Below are 12,324 nucleotides of genomic sequence, written 5' to 3'. Positions count from 1 at the left end.
GCACCAGGGACTGGTTTTGTGGAAGACAATTTTTTCACCGGGGTTGAGGGGTTGCAGGGGAATGGTTTCAAGATAGTGCAAGCACCTTACATTTATTGTGCACTTTATTTCTATTATTATTACATTGTAATATATAATGAAATAATTATACAACTCACCATAATGTAAATCAGTGGGAGTCCTGACCTTGTTTTCCTGCAACTGGATGGTCGCATCTTGGGGTGATGAGAGACAGTGACACATCATCAGGGATTAGGTTCTCATAAGAAGCCTGCAACCTAGATCCCTCGCATGTGCAGTTCACAATAGAGTTCGTGCTCCTATGAGAATCTAATGCCATGGCTGATCTGATGGGAGGTGGAGCTCAGGTGGTAATGCAAGCAATCGGGAGAAGCTGTAAATACTGATGAAGCTTCTCTGGCTTGCCTGCTGCTCATCTCCTGCTGTGCAGGCCAGTTCCTAACAGGCCACGAACTGGTACCATGGGGTTTTCACCTTAATTCAGGGGTTGAGGACCCCTGACTTGAAAGAGAGTTGAGGAAGCAAAGGAGAGTAAGAAGGTGCAGGCTGAGAATTAGGAAAACTAGATGGAATCTGATAAAGAACAAGAGAATTTTGAAGGAGAAATTGATTAACTGCGACTAATACAGAAAAGATTGAACAATGCTCGGTGCGGTGAAGATATCTAGAGTGCTTTAGAAGATATTTGGTGAGCTGGGGAAACAGCCAGATTATAATGGGTTGAGATTTAAATGGGAGATGAGGAAATAGAGATAGCAAGCACAGATCATTTGCAAGAAGCATGACTGAAAGAGAAGGGGAAGGGAGGAGAGGGCTATAATTAGAGGGGAATCTTCTTCGAGTTTTGCTGGGGTGTTTTGTTTTGTTTTGTTTTGCTGAGATAGGGTCTCACTTTATAGCCCAGGCTGGAGTACAGTGGCCCAATCTCGGCTCACCACAGGCTCGACCTCCCGGGCTCAAATGATCCTCCTGTCTCAGTCTTTCAAGTAGCTGGTGACACAAGTGTGCACCACGATGCCTGGCTAATTTGTGTATTTTTGGTAGAAACAGGGTTTTGCCATGTTGCCCAGGCTGGTCTCAAACTCCTGGGCTCAAGTGATCTGTCTGACTAGACCTCCCAAAGTGCTGGGATTACAGGTGTGAGCCACCGCACCTGGCCTGGGTTTTGCTTATTTTGCTATTATTTATCATCTACGTGCTAAGTGTTTTATATACATAATGACATTTAATCCTCATAAGAACTCTGTGACAAAATCCCCATTTTACAAATGGTTTTTAGAGAGGTAAAATGTTTCCCCAATTACAAAGCTACAGCGTCAGAATTCAAACCTAAAGGTGTTTGGCTGAACCACTAGCCAAATCTGTAGCAAGTCCTCTGAGCCTGGAGCAGAGGAAGAATAAGTGTGAATGAGACAAGTTTTGGGAAGTGCAGGAAATGGGGAGGTGGAATTCCAGTCTAATGCCCTCTCCTCTGAAGTCGGAATTGTGTCCCAGGAACTTAAAGTGCCTCCAGGGACTGAGGACAGAGGCACACACACAGAAGGAATGCCTCCTCATTCAGCTGCTGCTGCCTTCTTTCCTTCTGGATGAAGTGGTTAAGTCTTCAGAGGGCTGGGAGTGGTGGCTCACGCCTATAATTCCAGCACTTTGGGAGGCCGAGATGAGTGGATCATTTGAGGTCAGGAGTTCAAGATCAGCCTGGCCAACATGGTGAAACCCCACCTCTACTAAAAATACAAAAATTAGCCAGGTGTGGTGGCAGGTGCTGTAATCCAGCTACTTGGGAGGCTGAGGCAGAAGAATCACCTAAACCCAGGAGCTGGAGGTTTCGGTGAGCTGAGAATGTGCCACTGCACTCCAGCCTAGGTGAGTCTTTAAAGTATACTACATAGCTATTTAAAGCAGCGTTTCAAGAAGTTTTTATGATTAGAGAAATGTATGTGTTATAATAAAGTAAAAAAAAAATCAGCAAACAAAATTGTACACATGGGATTGTTGTTAAAGCATTAAAAGAATAAAGGCCGGCCGGGCGCGGTGGCTCAAGCCTGTAATCCCAGCACTTTGGGAGGCCGAGACGGGCGGATCACGAGGTCAGGAGATCGAGACCATCCTGGCTAACATGGTGAAACCCCGTCTCTACTAAAAATACAAAAAACTAGCGGGCGACATGGCGGGCGCCTGTAGTCCCAGCTGCTTGGGAGGCTGAGGCAGGAGAATGGCGTAAACCCAGGAGGCGGAGCTTGCAGTGAGCTGAGACCCGGCCACTGCACTCCAGCCTGGGCGGCAGAGCGAGACTCCGTCTCAAAAAAAAAAAAAAAAAAATAAAGGCCAACAACAGCTATCATTTATGTGAGTGGTGGGATTACCAAAGCTTTCCCACTCCTTTGCCTTTTAAAAAATATTTGAGGCCGGGGCCGTGTGCGGTGGCTCACGCCTGTAATACCAGCACTTTGGGAGGCCAAGGTGGGCGGATCACATGAGGTTGGGAGTTGGAAACCAGCCTGCCCAACATGGAGAAACCCCTGTCTCCACTAAAAATACAAAATTAGCTGGGTGTGGTGGCGCATGCCTGTAATCCCAGCTACTCTGGAGACTGAGGCAGGAGAATCGCTTGAACCCAGGAGGCAGAGTTTGTGGTGAGCTGAGATCATGCCATTGCACTCCAGCCGGACAATAAGAGCCAAACTCCATCTCAAAAAAAAAAAAAAAATATATATATATATATATATATATATATGTATATTTGAGACATGGTGGCTCACACCCGTAGCCCTAGCATTTTGGGAATTGCTTGAGCTCAAGAGTTCGAGACTAGCTTGGGCAACTTGTGAATCCCCATCTCTACTAAAAATACAAAAATTAGCCAGGCATGATGGCGTGTACCTGTAGTCTCAGCTACTTGGGAGGCTGAGGTGGGAGGATCACCTGAGCCTAGAAGGCAGCAGTTGCAGTGAGTCAAGATCTGCACTCCAGCCTGGATGTCAGAGTGAGGCCCTGTCTCAGAAAAAAAAAAAAAAAAATTATTAGCATATGCAGTCAATAGAAATTGAGCAAGTCACCTGGCTTGCAAAGATTTGTCCAATAATCATCCTCTACTCCCCCTACAAATTTTTGATAATGGGCACCACTCCCTTGAATACAGGGGCACCTATATGATCTGGGCTGGACCAAATGGAGTTTCTCTTGGAACCTTGCAGATGCTCCAGTTACTGGCAAAGATAAGGAAGCCAAGCTGCTTAGCAAAAGCTGACTTGCAGGTGAAGTGAATGAACGACACAGAAGCAGAATTGAGAAATGAGGAGGGCAAGATCTGAGAACGTCTGAGTCCCTAACGCCAATCTTGGTTTGGTTCCTTGAGCCTATACATATTCCTCTTTTGGCTTAAGCTATTTTAAGGTGAGTCAGTTGCTTGAAATGAAAAGAGCTTGCCTAATGCAACATATTTCTCTAAACTTGTAGCCATGAGTTAAATCATCTAGATATTGTATTGTTGCCAGAAAAATGGGTCTTGATCCGGACCCCAAGAGAAGGTTGTTGGATCTTGTATAGGAAGGAATTAAAAGTAAGTCACAGAGTGCAGTGAGAAGAGATAGTTTATTGAAAGCTACTGTCGGCTGGGGGTGGTGGCTCATGCCTGTAATCCCAGCACTTTGGGAGGCTGAGGCGGGTGAATCATCTGAGGTCAGGAGTTTAAGACTGGCCTAACCAATATGGTGAAACCTTGTCTCTACTAAAAATATAAAAATTAGCTGGGCGTGGTGGCGGGCGCCTGTAGTCCCAGGAGGAGGGTGAAACAGGAGAATTGGTTGAACCCAGGAGGCGGAGGTTGAAGTGAGCTGAGATTGTGCCATTGCACTCCAGCCTGGGTGACAGAGAGAAGACTCCATGTGAGAAAGAAAGAGAGAAAGAGAGAGAGAGAGAGAGAGAGAGAGAGAAAGAGAGAGAGAGAGAGAGAGAAAGAGAAAGAGAAAGAGAGAAAGAGAGAAAGAAGAGAGAAAGAGAAAGAGAAAGAGAGAAAGAGAGAAAGAAAGAGAAAGAAAGAAAGGCAGGCTACTGTTACAGAGTAGAACATTCTCAGAAGGCAAGAGGAGGAACGCCTCATCTTTAAGTTTTTCTTATATAGAGGTCTTGTCTACATAAAAACTAGGCTAAGATGTGTCTACATGAGAGTAGGTTGACAGCATCACAAAATTTATTATTCTGTTGATTTAAAGAAAGCTATCCTTGACATTCTAGTGTGTAAGTACCTCAAAGTGTAACTATAGTTATATTTTGGTTTTTTTTTTTTTTTTTTTGGGACAGAGTCTCATTCTCTCACCCAGGCTAGAATGCAGTGGCACAATCTCAGCTCACTCCAACCTTCACCTTCCAGGTTCAAGTGATCCTCTCACCTCAGCCTCCTGAATAGCTGGGACCACAGTTGCACACCACCATGCCTGGCTAATTTTTTTTTTTATTTTCGTAGAGATGGGGTCTGGCTATGTTGCCCAGGTTGGTCTCAAACTCCTGGGCTCAAGGAATCCTCCCTCCTTGGCCTCCCAAAATGCTAGGATTACAGGCATGAGCCACTGCATCTGGCCACTATAATTATCTTGAAAGCATATATTGTTATGGGTATTGGGACATCTGGACTTTTAGTTACTGTAGGAGTATGTCCTTGTAAGTACCTTTAAGTACAACTGTAAACAGCTTGTGATCATGAGTCATGAGTGGCAAGGAATGTGCCTTGGCTAGTTTTAAGATGGAGTTTAGGCCAGTCACGGTGGCTCATGCCTGTAATTCTAGCATTTTGGGAGGCTGAGGTAGGTGGATCACTTGAGGTCAGGAGTTCAAGACCAACCTGGCCAACATGGTGAAATCCTGTCGCTACTAAAAATACAAAAATTAGCCAGGTGTGGTGGCATACACCTGTAATCCCAGCTACTCAGGAAGCTGAAGCAGGAGAATCACTTGAACCCGGGAGGCGCAGTTTGCATTGAGTCAAGATTATGCCACTGCACTCCAGATTGTGCCACTGTACTCTGGGTGACAGAGTGAGACTGTGTCTCAAAAAAAACAAAAAAGATGGAATTGATTTTAAAATGATGTCTCTCTGACTCTCCTTCCCTAACAGCATGGCAGAGAATTGCATGCCAAAGATCTGAGGGTGCCTGGGTTCATTCCTTGGTTGAGGTTTCTGCTATGTCAAGAATGGCATGTGATAGCAGCAGACCCCACAGCATCTCCTCCTGGCCTGCCTCGCTTTCCTGGTTACATGTACTTATAGCATTAACTTTCTAGTGGCTACTTGGTGCAAAGCACCAGACACAGCAGTTCCAGAAAGAATTTTACTGCTAGACCTTGACTTCTGTCGAACAAGATTAGACATCCCATAGTTCCATTAATAATTAAAGAGACCTATGCAGCCAGGTGATTTGGACAATAAAATGTGCAGTTTGTTTTCCTGTTACACACTATTGCTACAAGTATTGAACAACATATTCCTGGGGAATGAAAATGGAGAAAAAAGCTCCTGAGGCAGGCCAGGCATGCTGGCTCATGCCTGTAATCACAGCACTTTGGGAGGCCAAGGTGGGCGGATCATGAGGTCAGGAGTTTGAGACCAGCCTGACCAACATGGTGAAACCCCATCTCTACTAAAAATGCAAAAATTAGCTGGGCATGATGGTGCACGCCTGTAATCCCAGCTACTCAGGAGGCTAAGGCAGGAGCGAGCATCACTTTAATCCGGGAGGTGGAGGTTGCAGTAAGCCGAGATCACACCAATGCACTCCAGCCTAGGTGACAGAGTGAGACTCCATCTAAAAAAAAAAAAAAAAAGCACATGAGGAGTCTTAAATTTGTATTTGAAATTGGGAAAAGGTTGTATTTCAGGGCTCCTCATTCTTTATTATTATTATTATTTGCAGATAGGGCCTTACTCTCACTCAGACTGGAGTGCAGTGGCATAATCATGGCTCACTGTAGCCTCGAACTCCTAGGCTCAAGTTATCCTCCTGCCTCAGACCCGAGAGTAGCTAGGACTACAGGCATGCACCACCATGTCTAGCTAACTTTAAAATTTTTTTGTACATATGGGGTCTTGGTGTGTTGTCCAGGCTGGCCTCAAACTCCTAGCCTCAAACAATCCTCCTGCCTTGGCCTCCCAAAGTGCGGGGATTACAGGCATGAGTCACCACCCCTAGCCTTAAGCTTCTTTGGTAAATGATTGGCCAAAATACTGAAGCTGGGGAAGACAGAGGACCTGGCTCCACCATGTGCTTCCCAATTAGATTCCTGGCTCCGACATGGAAGGGACCAGGGCTTACAGGAAAATGGCACTTAGGTTTACTTTGTTGATTCAATTTTTTGGTTCATTTTTTTCAATAAACATTTTTTTAAATTTTATTTTTATTTTTTGAGACAGTCTCACTCTGTTGCCCAGGCTGGAGTGCAGTGGCACAATCTTGGCTCACTGCAGTCTCAATCTCTCAGGCCCAAGCCATCTTCACACCTCAGTCTCCCAAGTAGCTGGGACTACAGGCTCCTGTCACCATGCTTAGCTAATTTTTGTTTGTTTGTAGAAATGGGATTTTGCCATGTTGTCCAGGCTGGTCTCAAAGTCCTGAACTCAAGCCATCTGCCCACCTTGGCCTCCCAAAGTGCTAGGATTGCAGGTGTGAGCCACCATGTGCAGTAACATTTACTTTAAGGACTTGCATTGTGCTAGTCCTTGCACCCTCATGTCTCCTGTGTCATCCTCCTGCTCCCAGTGTTCTGGTGCTGTCTCCTCTGTGCCCAGGCACCTGTGCCTGAGACTTGAGCAATGTCAACCCCAGGTCCCCTTCTTTCTCCTGGTACCTGAATGCTGAGCAGTTACTAGCTAGTGCTAGACACAGATACAGATACAAATACAAATACAAACAAGATAATCCTTCCTCCTTCTCCATTGTGCATAGTTTAGTGGCAGTACTAGGCAGAAACAATTAACCATATACAATAAAATAATGTTCTTTTGTGGCAAGCATAGGTCTCTATGGGGACCAAATGATAAGCAATTAATCCATGGGATAAAGAGGTGGGCATTGCTGCTCCCAGGAGAGGCGGCACCTCAGCTAGGGCTTGAGAGATGGGTAAGAGTTTGCCAAGTGGATGAGGCAGACGTGTTTCCTAGGTAGCGGGATCCATCATCATGAACAAGGCCCACAGGAATGCAACTGTGCAGGTTATTAAGGTGGCAAGAGCATAGTGTGCTTCACTGCAGTGAAGCCAGTTTCACTGCCAGGTTCATGTTTTCCATTGCTGGGTTTCAATTCTGCAATAAGCAAACTTCTGAAAAATATGAATTTCTGTTTATTCTTGTTCAGACAAAAGCTGAAAATATTGATGAATGAGCAAATGAAAGGAATGTATGTAAGAGAGCCTAGGCTTTTTCCACCAAGGAAGGAGTCACAACAACCCTGGGAAGAAAAGAAGAGAAGGACTTGTGTCACCATTGCAATGTTGTCCTCTTTGGAGCCCCATCTTCTGGAAAGGGCCCAGAGCAGCTCCTCTTGCTGTAACACCAGCTCTGCTGTCTGCTCCTTCAGCAGGCTAGATCTAGGCACTGTCCCTCATGCCCCCTACACCATCCTCCTGTTCCCAGTGTTCCTGGTGCTGCCTCCTCTATGCCCAGATCCTTGTGCCTGAGTCTTGAGCATCACCACCCACAGGTCCTCTTAGGTCCCTTCCTATCTCCTGGTCCCCAAATGATGAGCGGCCCCAGTAGAGACAGAGCTGGAGGCTAGTGATGGAGGGCAGAGCTGTACTTCGGAGTTGAACATTTCTTCCCCTTTGGCAGGGCAGCTGCTTCTCTATCTTTCTTACTCCTTAGTGCCCAGACAGGACCAGGAAGAATCTAGCTCCCTCCCCCACCGGAAGTAGTATGCATATTTGCTGCTGAGCCCCAAGACTGTTGCTGGTGTGAGGTTGACTGGAGGACTTTCCCACAGGCTGGGTTTGGGGTTTAATGTGAAAGCTGAAACTAGAGGAGGAGATGCTAACCAAAGTGGCCAGAAGGTGAATAAGAGCTCAGACCTTAGGGAGCAGCAAGGGCCAGTGCAGACGTCAAATTCAATTGTAAGCCAGAGGCAGAAAGCTTGGATCCCAGCTTGCACCTGGAGTGAGTGGGAAGGGCCTGGGACAATCACCGCCCACTCTCAGCTGCACACTTGTCAGTTGCACGCGGTTGGTCTGTCACACAGGCTCACGCATGAGCACACACACACACGCACACACACACACTGGCTTACACATCTAGGGGGGCAGAAAATCCCCTCACTCGGGGAGGGACCCAGACCTATTTGGGGAGTCTGCAACACAAATGCCCCTTCCCCTCACCTATTCTTCTGCATCAGGTTTTTTTGTTTGTTTGGTTTTGGTTTTTTGGGGTTTTTTTTGAGACAGGGTTTTACCCTGGTCACCCAGGCTGGAGTGCAGCGGTGCGGTCTTGACTCACTGCAACCTCTGCCTCCTGGGTTCAAGCTATTCTCCTGCCTCAGCCTCCTGAATAGCTGGGATTACCAGAGCTACTGTGCCAGGCTAATTTTAGTATTTTTGTAGAGACGAGGGTTTGCCATGTTGGCCAGGCTGACCTTGAACTCCTGGGCTCAAGAGATCCGCCTGCCTTGGCCTCCCAAAGTGCTGGGATTACAGGCGTGAGCCACCGTGCCCAGCTGCACCAGATCTTAGAAGGAAACCCTTCCTCAACCGCCAGTCTTATGGAGCGTACGCAGATTTATATCTGTAGATGTTTCCCTTCCGGGAGACTTCAAGGCTCTCCCTTTGGGCATAACAAGAAACGAGATCACCTGAGAGGGAGGGAACACAGAGGGCAGGGTTTGTGTAGACACTTTTGCAAGCAGCCTGGGAGAGGGGCTGAGGCCTTGGAAGCCAGGAGAGGGGGCACAGCCCAAGGGTCTGAGGGAATGACAGAGCAAGGAGAGAGGGTTCAGCCATGTCCTTATGTGCTTTGGCACATGACCTCATTATCAAGGGCAACGTGCTAAGGCTATTTGACTGTGTTGTGGGAAAGCACTTAGGCCGGGCGCGGTGGCTCAAGCCTGTAATCCCAGCACTTTGGGAAGCCAAGGCTGGGAGACGGCTTGAGCCCAGGGGTTTGAGACCAGCCTGGGAAACATGGCCAAACTCCGTTTCTACTAAAAATACAGAAATTATTGTATTTCTGTATTTCTGTATTTAGTGAGGCAGGAGAATCACTTGAATCCAGAATATGGAGGTTGCAGTGAGCCAACGCTGTGCCACTGCACTCCAGCCTGGGTGATAGAGTGAGATTCTGTCTCAAGAAAAAAAGAAAAAAAAATTACTTAGCAATGATGTAGTAATCCCCACTAGGGTGGCTGCCCATATTCTAATTCTAATATTGTAATTGCAGTCCAAATTCTAATATTCTTTTTCCTTTTTTTTTTTTTTTTTTTTGAGACAGAGTTTAGCTCTTGTTGCCCTGGAGCTCTATGGCGGAATCTCAGCTCACTGCAACCTCTGCCTCCCAGGTTCAAGTGATTCTCCTGCCTCAGCTTCCTGAGTAGCTGGGATTATAGGTGCCCGTCACCATGCCCAGCTAATTTTTTGTATTTTTTAGTAGAGACGGGGTTTAACTATGTTCACCAGGCTGGTCTCGAACTCCTGACCTCAGGCGATCCACCCACCTTGGCCTCCTAAAGTGCTGGGATTACAGGTGTGAGCCACCCCACTGGCCCCAAATTCTAATATTCTTTTTTTTTTTTTTTTTTTTTTTTTTTTTTGAGGCAGTGTCTCGCTCTGTCGCCCAGGCTGGAGTGCAGTGGCGCGATCTCGGCTCACTGCAAGCTCCGCCTCCCGGGTTCACGCCATTCTCCTGCCTCAGCCTCCTGAGTAGCTGGGACTACAGGCGCCCGCCACCGCGCCCGGCTAATTTTTTGTATTTTTGGTAGAGACGGGGTTTCACCATGGTCTCGATCTCCTGACCTTGTGATCCGCCCGCCTCGGCCTCCCAAAGTGCTGGGATTACAGGCTTGAGCCACCGCGCCCGGCCAAATTCTAATATTCTTACACATCCTTCTACCCTGGAAATTGTCCTTTTCACACAGGGTGAGTGCCCAATGACCAGGTCTGTACTATGCAACCCTCTCCCCATGGCATATAGCTAATTGATCCAGTGGCAGACTTGAATCAAGAGGTCTCATCAGATCTCTTCACAGCTCAACCACCAGAAGTTTGGGGGTCTCCCTCCAAACCAAGCCAGGCCAGAGTCCCTTTGCAGAGCAGAGTGAGAATAGACCAGTCCCTCTCTGCCAGTGGCAAGTGGGATGTGAATGAGGCCAGGAAGCTAACGGCACTCAGTCACACTGAGGAGTTTAGGCAGTGGTGGGGAAAGTTGAAGGCAGCGTGCAGAGGAAACCAGAGAACTAGACATTGAATCCTTGGTTCCATTCGTATCTGACCAAGGCCCCAAATCAGTTTCCCTTTTATTCTTCTGGTTTAGTTGCTACTTGAAACACTCAATTATCCTTCCAGCAAGCTTCAACCCCCCCTTTTCCTTCTTAAAGTAGTTGGTTAGGTTTTTTGTTTCTTGCACCACAGACCAAGAAAACAGATGACAAACTGAGTAGGTTAAATTAATGTCATCCAAAGCTTTGTTCATCCTGAGACCTCAGATTACTTTGCATCCCTCAATCACAGTGCACCCAGGAGGCGCTGTGTCAATAGGGACTGCTTTTCCCCTAGGCAGTTTTGGGAGCTCCATTACCAGAGCTGGTGTCTCCCTTTCTAGAAAATTCTCAGTCCATTTACATAAGACCTGGAACTGCCTGGTAAGAGCCCACGGTTCAAAAGGTGATATGAGACCCTCCTGCAGAGTCCTCAGAGGACATGCTGGGGTCTCATCTCTTTTCAGCTTTACATATGACTCAACTTCTTTTTTTTCTTTCTTTTTTTTTTTTGGTTGAGATGGAGTCTGGCTATGTCACCCAGGCTGGAGTTTAGTGGTGCGATCTTAGCTCACTGCAACCTCCGCCTCCTGGGTTCAAGCAATTCTCCTGCCTCAGCCTCCTGAGTAGCTGGAATTACGGGTGCGTGTCACCACACCCAGTTAATTTTTGTATTTTTAGTATGGACGGGATTTCACCTTGTTGGCTAGGATGGTCTTGAACTCCTGACCTCAAGTGATCCACCTGCCTCAGCTTCCCAAAGTGCTGGCATTACAGGCATGAGCCACCGCACCCAGCCATACGTTCTGTCATGTCCCACAGAGTGTAGGGTAGAGAATAGAAAGTTCAATTTGGGAAATGCTGAAATTAAGGTCCCTACAGGGCATGCTAGTGGCAATACCCAATGAACAATCAAGTCCCCAAATTTAGGTTTGGACATCAATGGCATTTAGGTGGTTGTTGAAACCTTGGGTATGAGTGAGATAATCCAAGAAGAATTTGTAAAATGAAAGGAGAAGTAAACCAAGACAGAGCTCTAGGAACAGCAACATTTATGGGGCTGATGGGAAGAAAAGGAATTAGTGAAGAAGAAGGAGAAAGCACATTTGAAGAGAGAGAAAAAAATGACAGGTGACCGGCAATTTAGTGGCAGCAGAAGAGGATTTCAAGAATGAAGAAGTGGTCAACACAGAGAAGAGGACTAAAAAGATAAGGACCTAGAGGACTAAGAAGATAAGAGGTCCCTCTAGCAACAAGGAAGTCCCTGGCGACGTTAGTGGCTTCAGTGGTGTAGTAGAGAGAGAATCCAGATGTCAGGGGGTTGAAGACCCTGGCACCAGTCCACAGGGGAATGGAGCTTTCCCTACACTGCTCAGCACTATGTGATGACAAGAAGATGGAAGGTTAAGGGGACACAGATGTAATGAGATAAGGAAGGGGGAGCTATAAGAACAGGTGCTTAGGTTTGGATAATCGGATTTTGTCAGAGTATTACTTTTAGGTGATGACAAGGCTCAGAGTGTGACCAAGGGGATGAGTGCCCTGAGCAGTAAGAAGGGCTAAGGTCACTGAAGACAAGGGGGCTAGAGACTTTAAGATTAAGATATAGAAGGTGTTATCCACAGGGATACTAAATCACCCAGGATCATGGCAGTATTTCTCCTGGGAAGTCTGTGAGTCAGGGGCCAAAGTCCTTAGTGAACATAGGGGAAGTGCCGAGGAAGGGAGCCCAAAGAACAGTGGTGATCTGAAAGAGGCAGTGAGGGCAGGGGATGCGGACCACTTTCCTCCTTATCACATGGTGGGTGGGCTATCTTGATGAAGTTAGCAAGGCCTCATGCCATGTCCTCAGCCAGGT

This window comes from Trachypithecus francoisi, unplaced genomic scaffold (assembly GCF_009764315.1).
Source record: "Trachypithecus francoisi isolate TF-2019V2 unplaced genomic scaffold, Tfra_2.0 Lachesis_group8, whole genome shotgun sequence".
In the NCBI taxonomy this organism is placed as follows: Eukaryota; Metazoa; Chordata; class Mammalia; order Primates; family Cercopithecidae; genus Trachypithecus; species Trachypithecus francoisi.
The sequence above is the reverse complement of the archived record's forward strand: the minus strand, read 5'-3'. Positions refer to the sequence as shown.